This window comes from Acinonyx jubatus, chromosome A3, assembly GCF_027475565.1.
Source record: "Acinonyx jubatus isolate Ajub_Pintada_27869175 chromosome A3, VMU_Ajub_asm_v1.0, whole genome shotgun sequence".
NCBI lineage: Eukaryota > Metazoa > Chordata > Mammalia > Carnivora > Felidae > Acinonyx > Acinonyx jubatus.
The window spans coordinates 116,971,869-116,989,469 of record NC_069388.1 but is presented as its reverse complement, the minus strand read 5'-3'; the positions used below and the strand labels follow the sequence as shown (position 1 = coordinate 116,989,469).

At 52.2% G+C, this 17,601-nt stretch overlaps 1 protein-coding gene across 2 annotated transcripts in view; it reads right to left on the bottom strand.

Annotated features, from left to right (window-relative positions):
* Window positions 1–17,601, bottom strand: part of CIB4 (calcium and integrin binding family member 4) — a 52,723-nt gene that overhangs the window by 19,084 nt on the left and 16,038 nt on the right. The window lies entirely within an intron of this gene.

The following is a 17,601-nucleotide window of genomic DNA, read 5'->3' as shown; positions in this document are numbered from 1 at the left end:
TTTCTGAAGAAGAGGAAGAAGGTTGAAGCACTTATATGAATCAAGATCTTGCTATAGCTTTAGTAATCAATACAGTGTGGTACTGGTACAAGGAGAGACAGACCAATGGCCATAATAAAAATTGTGGAAACAGACCCACACATATTGGGCTATTGATTTATCACAAAGATCACATGGCTACAGAGTGGGAGAAAGGAGAGTCTATTCAATAATTGGCGCTGGGTTGATTTCTACCTCACACCATACGCAAAAGTCAATTCCAGATTGATCATAGATCTAATGCGGAAAACCAATAGTAAAACTTGGAGACAAAAGCAGGAGAACGTTTTCATAACCTTGAGGCAAAAATTCTTTACCAATATACAAAAAGCATTAATCATGAGGGGAAAAAAAATCCATGAATTGGAGTATATTAAAATCAAGAATTTATGTTATTCAAAAGACATCATTAAAAGGGCAAAAAGGTAAGCCACAGCAAGTGATAGGTACTTCAACAGGTGACTGGATAAACAAAGTCTAGATTATCCATACATGAGACTACTTCTTGGCAATAGATAGGAGCTAACTAGTCAATTCCTGCATGTCGATTCTGTTAGTCAACTCTGTTGCATGTTGATTCGTGCAACAACGTAGACAATTCTTAGATGTGTTTTGCTAAGTAAAAGAAGTCGGATCCAAAAGACTATGCAAAAATAAATAAATAAATAAATAAAAATTTTTAAAAAAAAAAGGGGCGCCTGGGTGGCGCAGTCGGTTAAGCGTCCGACTTCAGCCAGGTCACGATCTCGCGGTCCGTGAGTTCGAGCCCCGCCTCAGGCTCTGGGCTGATGGCTCGGAGCCTGGAGCCTGTTTCCGATTCTGTGTCTCCCTCTCTCTCTGCCCCTCCCCTGTTCATGCTCTGTCTCTCTCTGTCCCAAAAATAAATAAAAAACGTTAAAAAAAAAAAGACTATGCATCGTGTAAGTCCATTTGTATGACATCCGGGAAAATGCAAAACTATAGGGATGAAAAACAGATGAGTGGTTGTCAGTAGTTGGGGGAGGGAACGGAGTTAACTACAAAGGGGCCTCACAAGGAAATTTTTCAGGTGATGGAATTGTTCTGTATGGTGGTACTGCAGGGGCAGGTCCACACCCCTATGCATTTGTTTAAACCCATAGAACCATACCCCACAATGGGTGAAGTTTATAGGATGTGAACAAAAAATTTAAAAAGTTTTAAAGACCCGGGATGCTAGTAAACCTAGAATGACATGGAGACCACGATAAGTGAAAGTAACTGTATTACAAGTGTATGACAAAACCTCACCAAAAGGAATTGGGAGGGAGAGGCTGACCAAATGACTTCGGGAAATGGTGGTTTGACTGAGTACATAAGTCAAAAAAAAAAAAAAATAACAAACCCACAAACCAACACTGTGCTCTAGCTAGCAAATTTTTTTCACACAGGGGGAGGGTTAACCATTCTGAAACTGCATGGATACTGGGGTTGAGCAAACAGGTAAATAAATAACAGATAGTAGGACCCAAGTTTCTCACTGTCAAAAGAAGTTACAAATAAGCAAGAGGGGAAGTCTGGATGTGGTGCTGGGTTAGTCAGAGAAATCAGTATGAATTCATGGGTATCGGTATATATATACATAACCAGAAATAGTAGTGTGTGGTATATATGAGTTAATATACATACGTGTATTTTCTAGCTCCATCTACTAAGTAACTTTACAGTGGAGAAACCTAGAAACAACACCTTGATTACGTGTTCAAGGTTAACATTACCAGTAATAGGTCATGTTGATATTATGTCTTCCCTGATACGCTGTGATGAGAAGGGCACTTCACCTCTATGGTATTCATTGCACAAATCCATAACCCCTGTCTAATCAAGAGAACACAGGTGACGGACCCAAGCTGAGGGAGGTCCTACTAAAACACCTGGCCGGCGCTCTCCAAAAAATCATGAAAGACAAGACTGAGAATCTGTCACAGATGAGGGGAGACTGAAGGCAGTGTGGGAGCCTGGAGTGGCTACTGGAACAGATAAAGGACATAAATGAGAAAACTGGTAAAATGTAAATAAAGTTTGTCATTAGTTAGCCACGTCCCACCAATTTTAATTTATCATTAGGGTGGAATACATACATATAGGGGAACAAAGATAAAAAGGAAACTAGGCAATCCAAAATATAGGGAGCAATAGCTTTAACTCTGAGAGAAAGAAAGAAAAAAAGGCTCTCATCCTATTATTCTATACCCAACAAAAATATCCTTCCAACTTAAAGGCAAAAGACTTGTTCTTCCTAGACAAACAAAAGCAGAGAGAATTCATCCGCAGACCAGAGCTACAAAAAGATTAAAGTCCCTCAGGAAGAAGGAAAACAGCAGAAGGAAACTTGGATCTACACAAAGGAATGAAGAACACCAGAAATGATAAATATGTGAGTAAATATAAAAGAACTTTTTCTCATTTTAAATCCTTTTCAGGGCTCCTGGGTGGCTCAGTCAGTCTGACTTCAGCTCAGGTCATGATCTCACGGTTCATGAGTTCAAGCCCCGTGTCAGGCTCTGTGCTGAGAGCTCGGAGCCTGGAGCTGCTTCAGATTCTGTGTCTCCCTCTCTCTCTGCCCCTCCCCTGCTCATGCTCGGTCTCTCTCTCTCAAAAATAAATAAACACCATACAGAGAAAGACAGATACCATATGCTTTCACTCTTAGGTGGATCCTGAGAAACTTAACAGAAGACCATGGGGGAGGGGAAGGAAAAAAAAAAGTTAGAGAGGGAGGGAGCCAAACCATGAGAGACTCTTAAATACAGAGAACAAACTGAGGGTTGATGGGGGGTGGGGTAGAGGGGAAAGTGGGTGATGGGCACTGAGGAGGGCACCTGTTGGGATGAGCACTGGGTATTGTATGGAAACCAATTTGAGAATAAATTTCATACAAATAAATAAATAAACAAACAAACACCAAAAAAATATTTAAATCCTTTCCAAAGAGACATATCCATATATATAGCTAGAGATTTCAATATCCTTCTGTCAATAGTTGGTAGAACAATAGACCCAAAAATCATTAAGGATATAAAAGGCTATCAACCAACTTGTGTTACTCAACATTTTACAGAGCACTCCACCTTACACAGTACAATACACATTTTTCTCAAGTGCACTTGGCACATTTACCAAGATAAATCACATTTTAGGTTATAAAGGAAGTCTCAATAAATTTTAAGAGATTTAAATCATACAGAATATGATCTCTGACCGCAACAAAATTAAATTAGAAATCAGTAACAGAAAGATATCTTGAAAACCCCCAAAGTCAAAGAAAGCACAAGGGAATTCAGAAAATGATTTGATCTAAATGAAAATGAAGACACAATATATCAATACCTGTGGTATTTGGTACAAGCACTGTGTACAAGGAAATTAACAGCATTTGATGTTTATATCAGAAAATAAAGGACTTAAATATCCATGTAAATGGGATAAAAAGGCCCTTCACCCAAGAGTCGGAGTTGGTCACTGGAAGAAAAGGGAGTCAGAGATTCCAGGTCTCTCAGGTGGAGCCCATTCTAACCCCATGCTCCTGGGCTACTTGCCCCAGGAAGGTGGCCGCTGAGGACATGAAGGAGCTTGTCACCAGAGGCAGTGCTTGGAAACCACGGGTGGATAGAGCTTCTGGGCTGGACTGAGAATGGACAAGTTGGATGTCCCTTCACAGACGGCTTCTCTTCCTTCCATCCCATTGCCCGGGAGGAATTCCTAGATCTGGGTCTGAACCGGGTCACCCTTCAGCACGAGAGTAACTCTGCCAGCAGGTGGCAGTGTTGAGTTGAAGTTGTTCAGTCAGCTCTCAAACCCAGCACGGGTGAGTACCTACTGTGTGCAAGTCACTGATCTGGGCTGTGCCTATCTCGCAGGCAGATGGCAGGATACACATCACCACTCTGTTTTACAAAGACAGGAAAGCCCAGGGAAGAAGAATTCACACTCCTAATTCAATGCTTTGTCTGCACCGCTGCTCTTGACTCCATTGGGTATTTAATTAATTTTTTTTCCAAGACAATATCTCAAATTCATATTTCTGCACACACAAAGCAGGTGGGGTTTGAGGCATTACCCTGAGTCCCAGGCCCCTGAGAGTTGGCAGTCGATCAGAGAACAAACCAGTAGAGCTTGAGGATATGGCTTCTCAGCTAGGACACAAAGGCACAAAGCTCATGACCTGAACTTCAAGTCCTTGGAGCAAATGCATAAGGTGAGTCACTGCACAGTGGGCACTGAGCAAATTCTGGGACCCCCCCAAGTGATGGAGATGCCACCTCTGTCCTTTATGGGACTCAACCCAGGCACTCAAATAAGTCCGTTCAGAAACAGCGGGGGCGGGGGATAGAAGTATCTGAATCAAGTACAAGTAAAATGACAAGAGCCTGGACAGAGTAGTGTTGCTACAAGGTAGGCTAGACAAAGGGCCCGGAAAGAGAAACCAGCCAGGAGACAGAGAAAGGACAGGAGCCAAGGCCACATCAGGCAGGGAGCAAGATATGGTGGGACTCTGGGGCGGGGATGAGGAAACCAGGCCAGGCAGCAGGGTCCCCTTCCTTCTCCCTGTGGCCTGAAGCCCCTCTCTCCCCTTCCAGCCGGGCCAGGTTTCAGCCGGATGGATAAAAATGTTCTGTAGGAGAGAGCAACCGTGGGGCTTAACCTGGACCCTCCAGCCTCTCAAAGGCCCACACTGGTCTGTATGATCTTCACCAGGTGGAGAGAAGCCTGACATTTCCATTTAAGGGGAGTCGGGGACAGAGAGCGTGAGGGATGGGCGATGTGCTTAGGTGAATGCACTCTTAAGTTGGCCAGGACTTTGTTTATAAAAAAGGGACAGTCTCTGCATTTTAGATGTTCAACCTTCCTGAAGTCTAAAAACAGAGAGGCCCGTATGGGAGCTGTCTCCTAGTGACAGATGGGTTGGCAGGGACAGGCTGAGGATGTGTCCTGCCGGCAGCTGGAGGCAGATCACTGGAGGAACAAACAGGGGAGAAAGGCAGTAAAAAAATGTTCAATATTATTAAACATCCATGGATCCACGTGGCTTAAACCTGGCTCAGGCCCACCAGCCCCATCTCTCCCCAGATTTCAGGCCCACAGGTACCTGCCACTGCCCCGAGGAACCTTCCAGAAGAGCTACCTGCCACCCCAGAGGAGTTCGGGGAACTGCATTGTTTTGGGGGTGGCCCAGGGGCCTGGCATCATGCTGTGGGGCACTCGAGGTAGGGAACAGAAGGAGCACAGGCTCCGGAGTCAGACTGACTATAAAAAGCCAGTAGAATAATTTTGTTTGACATCTGTAAGATTTTGGTATCTTGCAGCTTCTGAGGTTTATACAATCTCAAGTGCAACTTGCCCAAGCAAGAAAGGAAAAAAAAAAAAGGGGGGAGCCAAAAAGACCAGTTGTCCCTCACTGGTTTACCAACACCTATTACAGGAAAGACGGACTTAGCCATTTTATAGATGAATGTCTATTCACATCCGTACATCCCTCCACCTCCTTTTTAACAGCTCGAGATCAACTCTAGAAGCCAAACAAGACATCACATCCCTGGGTAACAAGAGCCACAACAAAACCAGCTGCGTGACTTTGGGCAGACCATGGGCCCCTCCACCTCCCGTATGTAAAATGGGCAGAATCGTAATTTTGCTCATGGGGTTTTATAGGGATCGAATGGGCTCATGTTTGCAAAACAACTGCTCCTGGCGGGACCTCAATAAGCATTAGCTTCAATTAGTAAGCCCCCCAACTTCACCATCCCCTGCACCAGGATCGCCAGCACCCCTAGGCCCTGGCAGAGCTGAGAAAATTTTTTTGAGATAGAGAGCTGGGGAGAGGGGCAGAGGGAGAGAGACAGAGAGAGAGAGAGAGAGAGAGAGAGAGAGAGAATCTTAAGCAGGCTCCACGCCCAGCATGGAGCCTGATGTGCGGCTCAATCACACCATCGCGAGATCATGACCTGAGCTGAAACCAAGAGTCGGACACTTAACCGCCTAGGCCACCCAGGTGCCCTTAAACACTTTGAGCTCCCAAGCAAAGATGTCACCTGGGCCTACATGTTGCCCGGAGCTCACCCTGCCTGCCCATGGGGAGTGGAAACGTTAGTTCTGGCTCCAGGGGATGCCCGTGGCCCAACATTTCCTCAGGGGCACTGCTGACTGTGGCCAGAGGCCTCACCTCCGTGCGACATCTCCAGGGGACTCGGGAGAGCAGTCTGAGGAGAAGATGGGTGCGAGGGGGGCTGGCTAGAGACTCACCAAGATGCTTAACACACCCACTGGCTTTGCGTCTGAACCCACAGGTACCTGTCACCAGAACTTGCACTCATTACCCCATCAGAGGCTTTGTGAATCAGCTCCTGCCACAGCAGGACCCAAGAATCCGTATCTTAACAAGCTGCCCAGGTGGATTTTATGGCGCGGATCCTTAGACTACACTAAGTGACCCTGTCAAAGTCACAGTGCTTATCAATGACAGAGGCACGACATCAGATGCTGCCCCCCCCCCCACCGTGTCCCCTCCAGGACACAGCATGCCCAGCCAACAAAGACGTGGGTGGGGATGGGGGCCAAATGGGGAAGCGGTGGGCAGCACAGGCAGCCTCCAGCCTCACCCCGGGGCCGATGCCCAGCTGGCAAACATTTGCTTTGCACGAATACCTCACAAACTTCCTTTGCCTCCCTCTCGCTTCCCTCCGCTCCCATCCATCCCACAGGCCAGCCCCTGCAGAGGCAGGTGGGGTCCATCGCCCCCACCCCACGGGGGCCCTCCCTTATCTGAACTCTGGCCGCACATGGTCAATTCCACCCGTGGCAAACTGTCGCTCCTGCAAACGTGTCCTTCAGCTGCTTTCCCTCTCACTTCCCTCTTCCAATTTCTGCCAGATTTATTTCGGAAATGTTTCCATTTACTGCCTTAGACCTTCTGATGAAAACCACTCCTCCCGGAGTACCAAATAAAGCGCTGGTGTTGAACGAACGACTCTCTAGTTCAATCCTGTAGCTTCGCTGTTTTGTTGAATTACTAAGATAATGAGAAAAAAAAAATTGCTCTTGATACTAAAGCAGCTGGCATCTGGGGAGGGGGGTCCTGTAAGTGGGACCCTGTGCTCCAGGAGGTCTGGGTGGAGAGAGGGAGAGGGAGAAGCAGGGGCTCCAAAAGGCCCTCTAGGCTGTGGAGAGTGAGGGGGACAGATGGGAGAGAGGGGCGGGGGCGGGGGGTGGGGGGGAAAGGCAGTGGATGCAAATGATTCAAGATGGTACCCTTCCTGGGACCTACCTGCCCCTTCAGCAGTGCCGACCAAAATCCATACAGTGGTTGGCGTGAGTGGAGTGGAAATCAGTGAAGAGGTCAAGGATTTTGTTGGGTAAATAAGAAGCGAAGCACATGTGCAGGGAGACGGAAGGAGAAGGGACATAAGCATAAAGGGAGACATCAGAGCCCTTCTTTGTCCTTGCAAGCCCTCTCCTTCCAAGAAGAGGAGGAGGAGGAGGAGGAGGGGAAGGGGAAGAGAAGAATGGGGGGGGGGGCTCTGCTCTCTCACAGGGCATCGTATCAGAGGAAGGTGGCTCACAGCCAAGTCAGCTGGGGTTTTCCGGGGCAGGAAGGCCCCCAGGTACTTAGGGCTCCACGTTCTGCAATCGCAGCAGGACGGGTCCCTCTACTTGAACGAGGCCGCACCGTGAGTGGCGTCAACCTGTGGTTCAGGCTGGGAACTTAACAAGAGTTTATCCGTCTTTCTGTGGAAAATGCAAACAAAGTTCCAAAGAGCCAATATAAAAACGGCCTGTACCTGTACTTGAAGGGCACTTTGTGCAAAGCAGGACACGGTGACTGACGCAATGAGGTCACCCAGGGCAGACCAGGCCCGAGACGCTCGGGGAGCTGGCCGGAGCTGAGCTCCCCGGCTTCTCACGGGAGGGCAGGCTGCGTGTTGTTGCCCCTCGGCCCGCCCGGTTCCGGCCTGCTGTTTATAAGCAGCCTTCCTGTCTGTAAGCAGCGGGGGCTCTCAGAGTGTGGGGGCTGCTTTGCAGCTGTTTGGGGCCACCCACCCCAGGGCCCCCTGGGAACATGTTCCTCTGTGAACTCTGCAGAATGTATATCTTTGCCCGGAGACAACAGTCTCTCTTTTATCAACACATCTAAGCAACAGCAGTTGCTGTATCTCGTCACTCACTCTGCATCAACCGATAGAAACCGAAATGGGCTCGCCCCCCAGCCCGGTAGCGATGCTCAGTGATCCTTTAAACATCACAAAGTCCAAACCGAAGCGGCTCAGAGGCCCTGGACCCTTTCGGTCCCTGATCGTTGGGATTATTGGCCTTTTGAAGCCCCCAACTTCCTCTCCTTCACTTTCCCCTTCATCCCGGGAACGTTACCCCAACCACAGCAGGCTGTCCTTGGCGGCTGAGGGCCCAGCCAGCACGACTCGTCATTACTTACGCATTCATTAAGTGCCTACTACGGGCCCAGACCTCTGGGCACCATGACTTATCCACATTTCCCCTTGGGCCCGCGGGGGAAACCGGTGCTCATTAAACATTTATTGCACGTCACATATTGTGCCATTCACACTCACACATGTGACCCCATCTGTTCTTTACAACAATCCACGCAGTAGATATGACTAAGTTCATTGTGTAGATAAAGAAAACCCAAGAGCTGAGAGGTGGAAGAACTTGACCAAAACAAGAGGGAGAGCGGCCATCAGATCCCAGGTCCGTCTGACCCTCAAACCTGAGCCCCCTCCATTGATTGTGTCCCAGGAAGATGCTACATCAAAATGGAAAAAATGCGCACGGAGGGGTCAGGCTCTTGGGTCGGCAGGTGGGTCCAGGCTGAGCCCCGAGCAACGTGCTGTGACTGGTGCTGGTCCTCCACCAAGGGGAGGACTGAAAAGTGTCCTGTGAATCCTGGCATTGGGGGTGGGGGGAGGACGCACTGATGCTGGGCCACAGCAAGGACGTGGACCCCTGCCCCCGGTTCACAGCAGCGCAGAAGGAGGAGTCCCAGAGCTAGGGCCACCACATCTCAGCAGGAAACGCCGAGCAAATCCCTGGTGCACGGCACGTCTGGGGAGGTGCTCACGCCGGACCCTCGTGGAAGATGGGGAAAATGGATAGGACCCCAACACACGCCTATCGAAAAACCACATGCAAGGCGACCTTTCCGTCAACTTGGAGAGCGGTCTCCAGGGCTCTCTCTATCTTTCACCATTGACTTGGGTTAGGGATATTTCAGAGCCCAGGTTTTACATTTATTTTGTCCCTCTTTCCCCCCAGAGGCATAAATGTTCCTTGGTGTTGCTACTTAGTATAATTATCATTTTAATGGCTGCATAGTTCAAATTCAAATTCACCAAGTGGACGGCCCTATCTCTCTCCTGCCTCCAAGGGGAACCTGGAAATCTAAACTAAGAAAATAATTCCGTAAAATGAAGAAAATAATACATGAGGATACGTATTGCAAAATTATTTATAGTAGCAAAAAAAAAAAAAGAAAAAGAAAAGAAAAATCCCAGACTGGGAACCATGGTAATGTCCTGCAATAAGAGGGTGGTTTAGTAAATCAGAACGCAATGCAATTATGCTACCATTAAAATGATAATTACATGAACTATGTAACAACACGGAAAAAAAAAAGCCAACACTTACGCCTAACGGTAGGAAAAGCACAAAATAAAATTGCATGCCTGTGTGTCTACAGTGATGTAAAATAGTGTGCCCAGCAGGGAAAGGTCCCAGAAGCGATGACAACTTCCGTTAGGGTGGTCGGATGCTAAGGAGTTCATTTGTAGAAAACGTATGTTAATGCTGACATAGCATTTGAACGTAAATAAAAAGCGAGTTAAAAAACAACGTGTGCTTCAGAGACATTTTGCTAAGCTTAAAAACAAACTCTCCTTCCCAGGAGGTGGGAAGCAGGGGCTTTTGCTTTGCTTTCCTGCTTTCTTCTCTGCAGAGCAAGGGCTGGGCCCCAGGCCGAGCTGGATTGGGCTCCCAGACCCAGCGAGAGGGCGGGTGGATTTACTTCTCCTGCAAGGCCAGCAGGGAAGTGCCCGACTGGACTGAAAGTTCGGTGGAAGAAGGTCACTGTACCTTTCCAGATACACTGTAAAGTAGAGAGCCACGGGTTGGTAACTAAGCAGATAGTGAGCATTTTTCCTGAGAATTCTATGGGATTTTATTGGCTCTCTTGGTTTGCATGACTGGGGAACCACAGGGTCCCGGCCTCCCTTGCCCTTCAGGGTCGCTGCTGGCTCAGAGGCCTCTCTGAGGGGGAGGGGGGGTCCCCCACCTCAACTGCCTGGCCTTGCTGGGCAGCCCACCCTTACCTTCGGGATTTTCCCTGTTCCCGGAGGGCTTTTGCCGGGAATACAGAGAGCAGAAGCGGCCGGCCAGCTAGGACACTGCTTGTGCAGAGAAGGGACCGACCTGTCCCTGACCCAGAACTGCCCACCAGCTGTTCTCCCTGACCGACCTCCTGAAAACGGGGGACACCTGAGTCCTGGGGGTGCCGGGTGAAGGAGGGGCTCTGGATCAACAGGGGCCAAGGAGCAGGATGAACTAGGTGCCTCCAGCCATCTCCAAAGAGAACCCATTTCTAATCTTTGCCTTTTCTGCCACCTGAGAAGTGTCGTCTTGGTCTAGACATCTGCTTCAGTTCCCCCTGACGCGGGGTTGGCCTGCGGGTAGCACTTCCCTCAGGCGTCAGGCAGAGAGGAGGAGGGGGAAGAACCCTCTCCTAAGAGCCTGGCGGGAGCTCTGGAGGCAGGGACGTGCACGTTCAGGGGATGGAAGGACATCGATCATCTCTGCTCCTACTCTCTACTTCAGCGTCCTAGGCAGGTGGGCCACCCCCGCCTCAAGTCTGATCCCCCTGCACTGCTGTCTGGCCAGCTCACTCCGGGATGCCTCCAGGGACAACCAGGGACAAGGAGCTTGCCGTCCGAACGAGCCTGCTCCGGCTTCTAAAAGTGTCATGTGTTCAGGGATTTCCACCTAATCCAAGTGATCCAACTCGTCCTCCACCTACATCCTCTGAGTCTTTCTTCAGGTGGGACACGCCCACTTCTTAGCTGCCTTCCCGGTGGTGGTGGCGTTTGGGGACCCTCCGACAGCCTGGTGCTAACCAGGGACGCTGCCCCACTCCCTCAAGCCCCTGCTGCGAGGTCAGAGGGCAAAGCCACTGCCTCCCTTCCAGAAGTTCTTCCTCTGGGGAGGCTGCCCGAGATCCTCTCCACCTTCCCAGACCATTTCGGCATCTTCACGGCCAGCCATCGTCTCATCCAGCCTTTGTAAAAGCCCTCGAGGCAGGCAGAGAAGCTATCACTACGTCCTTCAGGCGGGGAAAACCCAAGTCCTAACACAAACTGCAAACCCTGGTCCAGGACCGTGAACAACAAGCCCGTCAGCCTGAGACTTGTGGGCAGAGCCCCGGGGGTCGCAGCCAGTGCCTGGCACACAGGAAGGGCCCGTGGCTTCTGTAGGGGCTGAGCTAAGAGGAGGGGAAGGTCCCTGGCAGGTCCCTCTGTGGTTGGGCCCGTGCTGGGCCTGGCCTTCTGCACCTGGGTGGATGTGTCCCCGGCCCCAGCTGTGTGGAGCCCCAGCGGCCCACAGCTCCAGGCAGGCTGCGCAACGCCAGCCCCCACTGGCTGTCGCTCACGCCCCTGGGAAGCCTCCAGAGCTATGGGGCGTCTTGTCCCTGTGGAGGCGGCGGGAGGCCTGAGGCCCGCCGAGGGTGGAAAATCCTGGGAACCGAGCCCCAGCCAGCCCAGCCAGCACCTCATTAGGTGGCCCAAAGCTGGGGGGAGGGGGCATTTCAGGAACATTGTTGTTTATTTTTCTATTTTTAAACAAGTCTGAGGTCTCTGGGGGCACAAATGAAGTTATCAGAAAAGACATGAGGGGAATAAAGCCTCAAGCCAGCAGGCTGAGAAGGGCCCTTGGGACCAGGACTCTTGAAAAGCTGAGATGGGGTCTGTTTACCTTGTACTCCCCGACACAGGACTGGGACCAGGGTGCTGGACAAACATGTCCCCAAGCCCTCTGCGGCCCGTTCCCTTGGGTGCTGCCAGGGAATCCGGGCGCAGGCAATGCTTTTTAACTGATCCCATCAGTGTCGTCTCCACCTCGGGAAGGAAATCCGGATTTCCTTCTCACCTCAGCCTCGGGAATGGTTTTCCCAGGGGCAGGGAGCCCGGTGGGGCCACTGCCCCCATGGCGCCCGGGCCCAGCCCTCGCCCGGCCACCGGCTGGCTCTGTCGCCACACAGCCCCTCCACCTGCCTGACTTTCCATTTCCTCATCCGGCAGTGGGGCTGGCCACTTCCGCCTCGACCCCCAGAAGCCTGTCACAGGGACAGGCAATGAGATGATGTGTCACCTGGGGAAGGCTGGCACCCTTACTTCACTGGATCCTAACACAGCCCTGACACGGCCCTGGAAAGGAGACCTGGTGTTCCCATCTTATTTATTTATTGTTTTAAAGTTTATTTCTTTTGAGAGAAAGAGAGAGAGAGAGAGAGAGTTGCAGAGGGGCAGAAAGAGAGGGAGAGGATCAGGAGCAGGCTCTGTGCTGACAGCAGACAGCCCGATGTGGGGCTTGAACTCACAAACCATGAGATCATGACCCAAGCCAAAGTCACCAAAGTCGGACGCTTCACCGACTGAATCGCCCAGGGGCCCCTTGGCGTTCCCATCTTAAAGGTAAGGAAGCTGGGGTTCTGAGGGTTTGTCTGAACGACTCCCCGAAGCATTCAGACCCAGGCCTGGCTGGTCCACAATGCCAAACTGCCCCTCGAGTGCTCTCAAGGGTAAGACAGCTGCTGCTCTTGGGAGCTTTGGGAGACATCATGAATCGTGGACAGAACCAGGTAAAGGCCCGAGTGGGTTTGGCTGCAGGAGACATACCTTCCAGAAGTGAGAGGTGTGGTAAGAGGCCAGGGGAGCAGAGCAGGACTTGTGGGCAACAGTCCTAGTTTGACTGGGGTTTGACCTGGAGACAACGAACAGTATCTACTTCCCAGGTCAGTGAGAGGGCCCAAAAAAAGATGTGGCACGTGAGGTGGCAAGAGGATGCTCGGACTCTGCAGATGAACCCAAAACACCTCTCCCGCCCTGCCCCGGATGACAATGTGACATATGGGCTGAACAACCGTCACTCCTGTGAGTAGAGGGGAGTGCTACGCATGACCCCCTCCCAAAGGCCCCCGCAGAGGCAGCCCTCAGCATCTCCCATCAGGACCCACTGGGGGAGGGGCTGCCCTTGGCCATCCCACAGGCTCCCTCCTCCCCCCTGCATCCCCAGCTTAGAGCCACAGGGCATCCGTGCCTCGCTCGGGGTCCAGATAGAAAGCTGAGGCCAAAGTTCACCCAAGGCCAGTCAGTCAGCGGAGAAAAGAGCCACAAGTGGAACCCAGAGCCCTTCCCCCGCCTCCCAGGCTTTCCTAACTGCTTGTGTGGGAGGCATCATCACCCCCATTTGGAAGAGGAGGAAACTGAGGCTCCGAGGTGGACAGCGACATGGACTCAGGGCCACTGGTGTCCGCCATGCGACGACCCACGCCGAGGGCCAGATCCGTCTTCCCCTTGCTGACTGCTCACCCGCAGCAGAGGCAGCTTCCCACATCGCTGAGCTTTTTCTGAAACCAACCACTTCTTAATTCTTTGGCTGAATGTCTAAATACGGATTTTTGCCAATTCTGAGCCCTGCTAACTGATGAAGTTGTCAGAAAAAGATCTAATGATGCTTGAAAATGCAGGGAGTGAGCCAGCTGCCAAATTGCCCTCCCAGCTCTGACTCTGCATCAGAGTCGGGACCCTCCCCCCGGGGGGGGGGGGGGGGGAGGAGGAGGGAGTCGGCCGTGGAGCTGCTGGCGGAGGCTGCTGCCCTTCATCAGCTGTGTGACTGTGGACAATTTGCTTAACCCCTTTGCTCCTCTGCTTCCCAGCTGGAGGGGAGGATAATAACTTCCTCCTCGCCGGGAACTTTAAGGATTAAATGAGATGATGTGTCCGTGACATCCCAACACTGTGCCTGGCACAGCACAGATTTCAGGGTAGGCTGGGAGGGTGGGACAGACGGGGTGGCCGGCTGGCCTGCACGCTGCTGAATGGACCCCCGTGGCCCTGGGTCTCCCGCCCCTCTGGGGAGGCGCTGGGTCTCTGATCAGCACCCGGTATTTATCTTGGGAGGGGGTGCTTGTGAACTAGCTTACTTCTCTCCTAGGAGTTGAAAGGCTCAGAGCGACCTCTTGCCCTGTGAGGTGGGGCCTCCGGGTGGGAGCCTGGGAGGCTGGGCTGGGGTGTCCGCGGGGCAGGGCTGCCCCTGGGTTGTCTCTTCTTTCTCAGTGGAATATTTGTTCCACTGGGGAGTCTGGGCACTGGGGGGGCAGGGGGGCGTGGCTTGGGGACTTGGGAATCAGACAATTCCCAGGCTTGCCACAGGAGCCCCGGGAGGCTGGGCTCTGGGAGGGGCCCTGACGAAATGACCTGGACCTAAAGGCAGGCCTCCCCAACATACAAGACCCACATGTGTGATCTGTCGCCAAGGGAGGGCTCGGGAGGGCATCTCGGCTAGAGATGGGAAAAGCCATTCCTCCCTCAATCACCACCTGTGCAGGCCACCAGCTCCTGCCCGTCCTCCTTCCTCCTTCGGCCGCACCCGTGCATGTGCCACCTGCTCGGTGACCTTGATGTCATCTGCCCCCAGAAGATGGAGGAGAAAGAAGTATTTTTGCAATTGTGTGTGGACCTGGGGAGAGCTTTTCACCTCTCGTGGACTCAGTGTCCTCATCTGTAGAATGGGGATGTACCACCGTGCTTCACCCTCCTTCTGTGAGAAGCAAATGAGGCAGGGCACGCCAAGGGGCTTGTTGTTGTGTGCTTTGCATGAAACACACAACTAGTGGCGGGGGACACGTGGGGCTGGACAGTAGAATTGCTACAACCGTCCAATCTGCTTCTATTGTCAGCAAGCCAGGGAGGATATCCGAGGGGGTGGAGGGCCCAGGGCAGTGGCCTAAATACGGCATGAGGATTACCACTGGGTCCAGCTGTCCCGGCCTGGGCCGTGGGTGATCAGACAGCCCCTCCGGCCTGCAGGCTTCCCTCTGTGCTCCGGTCTCTGTCCTCTGGCTGAATACAGATGCTGAGAGGACTGCCCTAAGCTCATGGGAGCCAAGAGGTGAATGTTAGCGGCGGGCAGGCCAGCCCCCCGTCAGGGATCTAACCTCAACAAGAGCTTCCTCAGGAGGCGGTGGGAATTCAGAAGTGAGGCGTGGAAACAGTCTAGTCTGAAGCAGGAGGCCTGGGTTCCAACCTTGACTCGGCCTCTGACGGGCCCCGCGACTTTGTATGGGTCACGCGCTGCCTGTGGGCCTCCGTTTCTTCAGCTGCAAATGCCTGTCCACCCTTGGGAGGTGCAGCAAGGTGGTAGCCATTGAAAGGCTCTGACAAGGTGGGTCAAAAAGTGCACCAGGAAGACTCCCGAAGTCCCGGTACAGCCTTCCCACCGGCCCGATCTCAGTTGGACAGGCAGGTTCCAGTCTCTCCAGCTGTGCCATCCACCTGCCAGGGAAAAGGGGCTTGGGAACCCACGGGCCTCTGGGACCCCTTCCAGCCCAGGCTCGGAAAGACGAAGCAGGATGGTCATTTATAGTAGCAGAGTTTTCAGTGGACGGAGTTTTCAGCCTACTCCCCTTGACCCTCTGCTTCCCCAGCTGTCAATTCGGATAATGACTCAGCGGCCAAGGCTGCTGGGAGAGTTGACGTGCAGGTGTCTCTGTGCCGAGCCACAGCCCTGGACCAGCCACAGGACAGCTCTAGGGGGGTCCTTCCAGAACCCTCAGGGAGGGGTGCTGTGCCTAGACGTGCCTGGCTGCCCCAGAAGCCACTCGGCATCCTAAGAAGTGGGGAGGAGATGCTCACAGAGATGACCAAGCGTCTTGGGCAGGGTCTCTCCAGGCGCGCTACACCCCCCCCCCCCCCCGAGGGGGCCTGGGTGTGCCTGTCTGGGCTCCAGCATTTGGCACTGGGGTCAAGAGCTCGGCAAAGCCCCCACAGTTTGTGATTCTTCTATTTGTTCTTTACCCAGAATGCCATGAGAAAGGAAGCCCCCGAGACCTCACTCAACGCGCCGTGCATGGGAAACGCACGATAACTATTATAGGGTAAATGGATGGAACCCGGTGTGAGAACCCCGTTCATCAGACTGAGTCCACAAATGTGTCTTATCCGTGGGAATGTCTGCCTGGTAAGGAAATCAGCTGGACAAGGAGTGTCATTTCCCAGGGGTCCTCAGGGAGGGAGGGGCTCCCAGAGAAGCCTGGCTACGCTGGAGGGTGATGTGGGGACAGGAGGAGGGAATGAGCAGCACAGGAGCTCTGAGGACGCGAGCAGAGTGGAGCATTCAAGAGGCTGGGAGTGGGGAGCGGGAACATTCTGGGGGCAGCTGCTGCGTGTGGCATATTCTGAGACAGCAACAGTGAGGAGAGGCTGTCTTTGTAAAGCTTTCCTGAACGTCAGGAACGCAGGTGTTATTCCTGGGTAAAGATGACGGGCTGAACGCCTGCATCTATTTTCACTCTCTCTGACACCCACGAAAACTACTAGGAAAGGGAGTTTTTAGAGGCATCACCCACAGAAACGGAGAGAACACGAGAGAAGAGCAGCGCCTTGACACACACAGGAAGCAGGTGGGAACAGGATTGGTAACTGACCCGGCAGACATGAGAGAGCCCAACCCTGACCCCACAGCGGGAACAGCTAGCAGCCTGCTCTGCATCCCAGGACCCTTGGAAGGCTCTGGAGCCGGAAGCACCTGGCTGCACTGGAAATTCATAGAGGTCGGGAAAGGAGGATCGATTGAAGATGTTGAAAGCACTGGAGTTCTAGAACCCTCCACTCGATGCCGGGTGGCTGGCCCTCCCAGCCCCTGCACAACACCGGGAAAGGTGTTCTCGGGAGAGACTTAATAGAGGCTTTCTGCACCGGCGATGTCAGCCACATTGAGACCCGGGGATCAAATAAATATACGTGTGCTGAAGTCTGAGACCCCGGTAGCCCTCTCTGCAGAACTTTACCCCCATCCTCTCTAGGGAGACCTCAAGAAATAGCCCCCCTCGGCTCACCCTCCAGGAAAGCTCCCCGTTGAAAGCCCACGCAGGGACTCCAGCTTTGACCCCCACTCTTCATTATGAGCAGACGATTTCCAGATAGCCAAGGAAGGCCTCTGACACAAAGCTGGAGACCCAAAGAAGCCGGGGGAGAAAGCACCGTGGGGAAAAGATGGGATAAGACGTTGCGTCAACATCCTAGACCTGAACGACAGTTTCCAGACGGAGCGGGTCCTGTGTTTCCTGTACACGGACAGAAAGGCCCATGCCAACTCACGTCACTGGGAATTTCAGAATACTGGGGCCGAAGAGAAGAGCTGACAAAGTTTCCAGAAAGAAAAACTCAAGTTACCAAAAAAAAAAAAAAAATCGGGAAATGGAAAGGCTTTGGACTTCTCAGTAACAACAGCGAAAGCTAAAATGCACCCCAGTGCTGCTTTTCC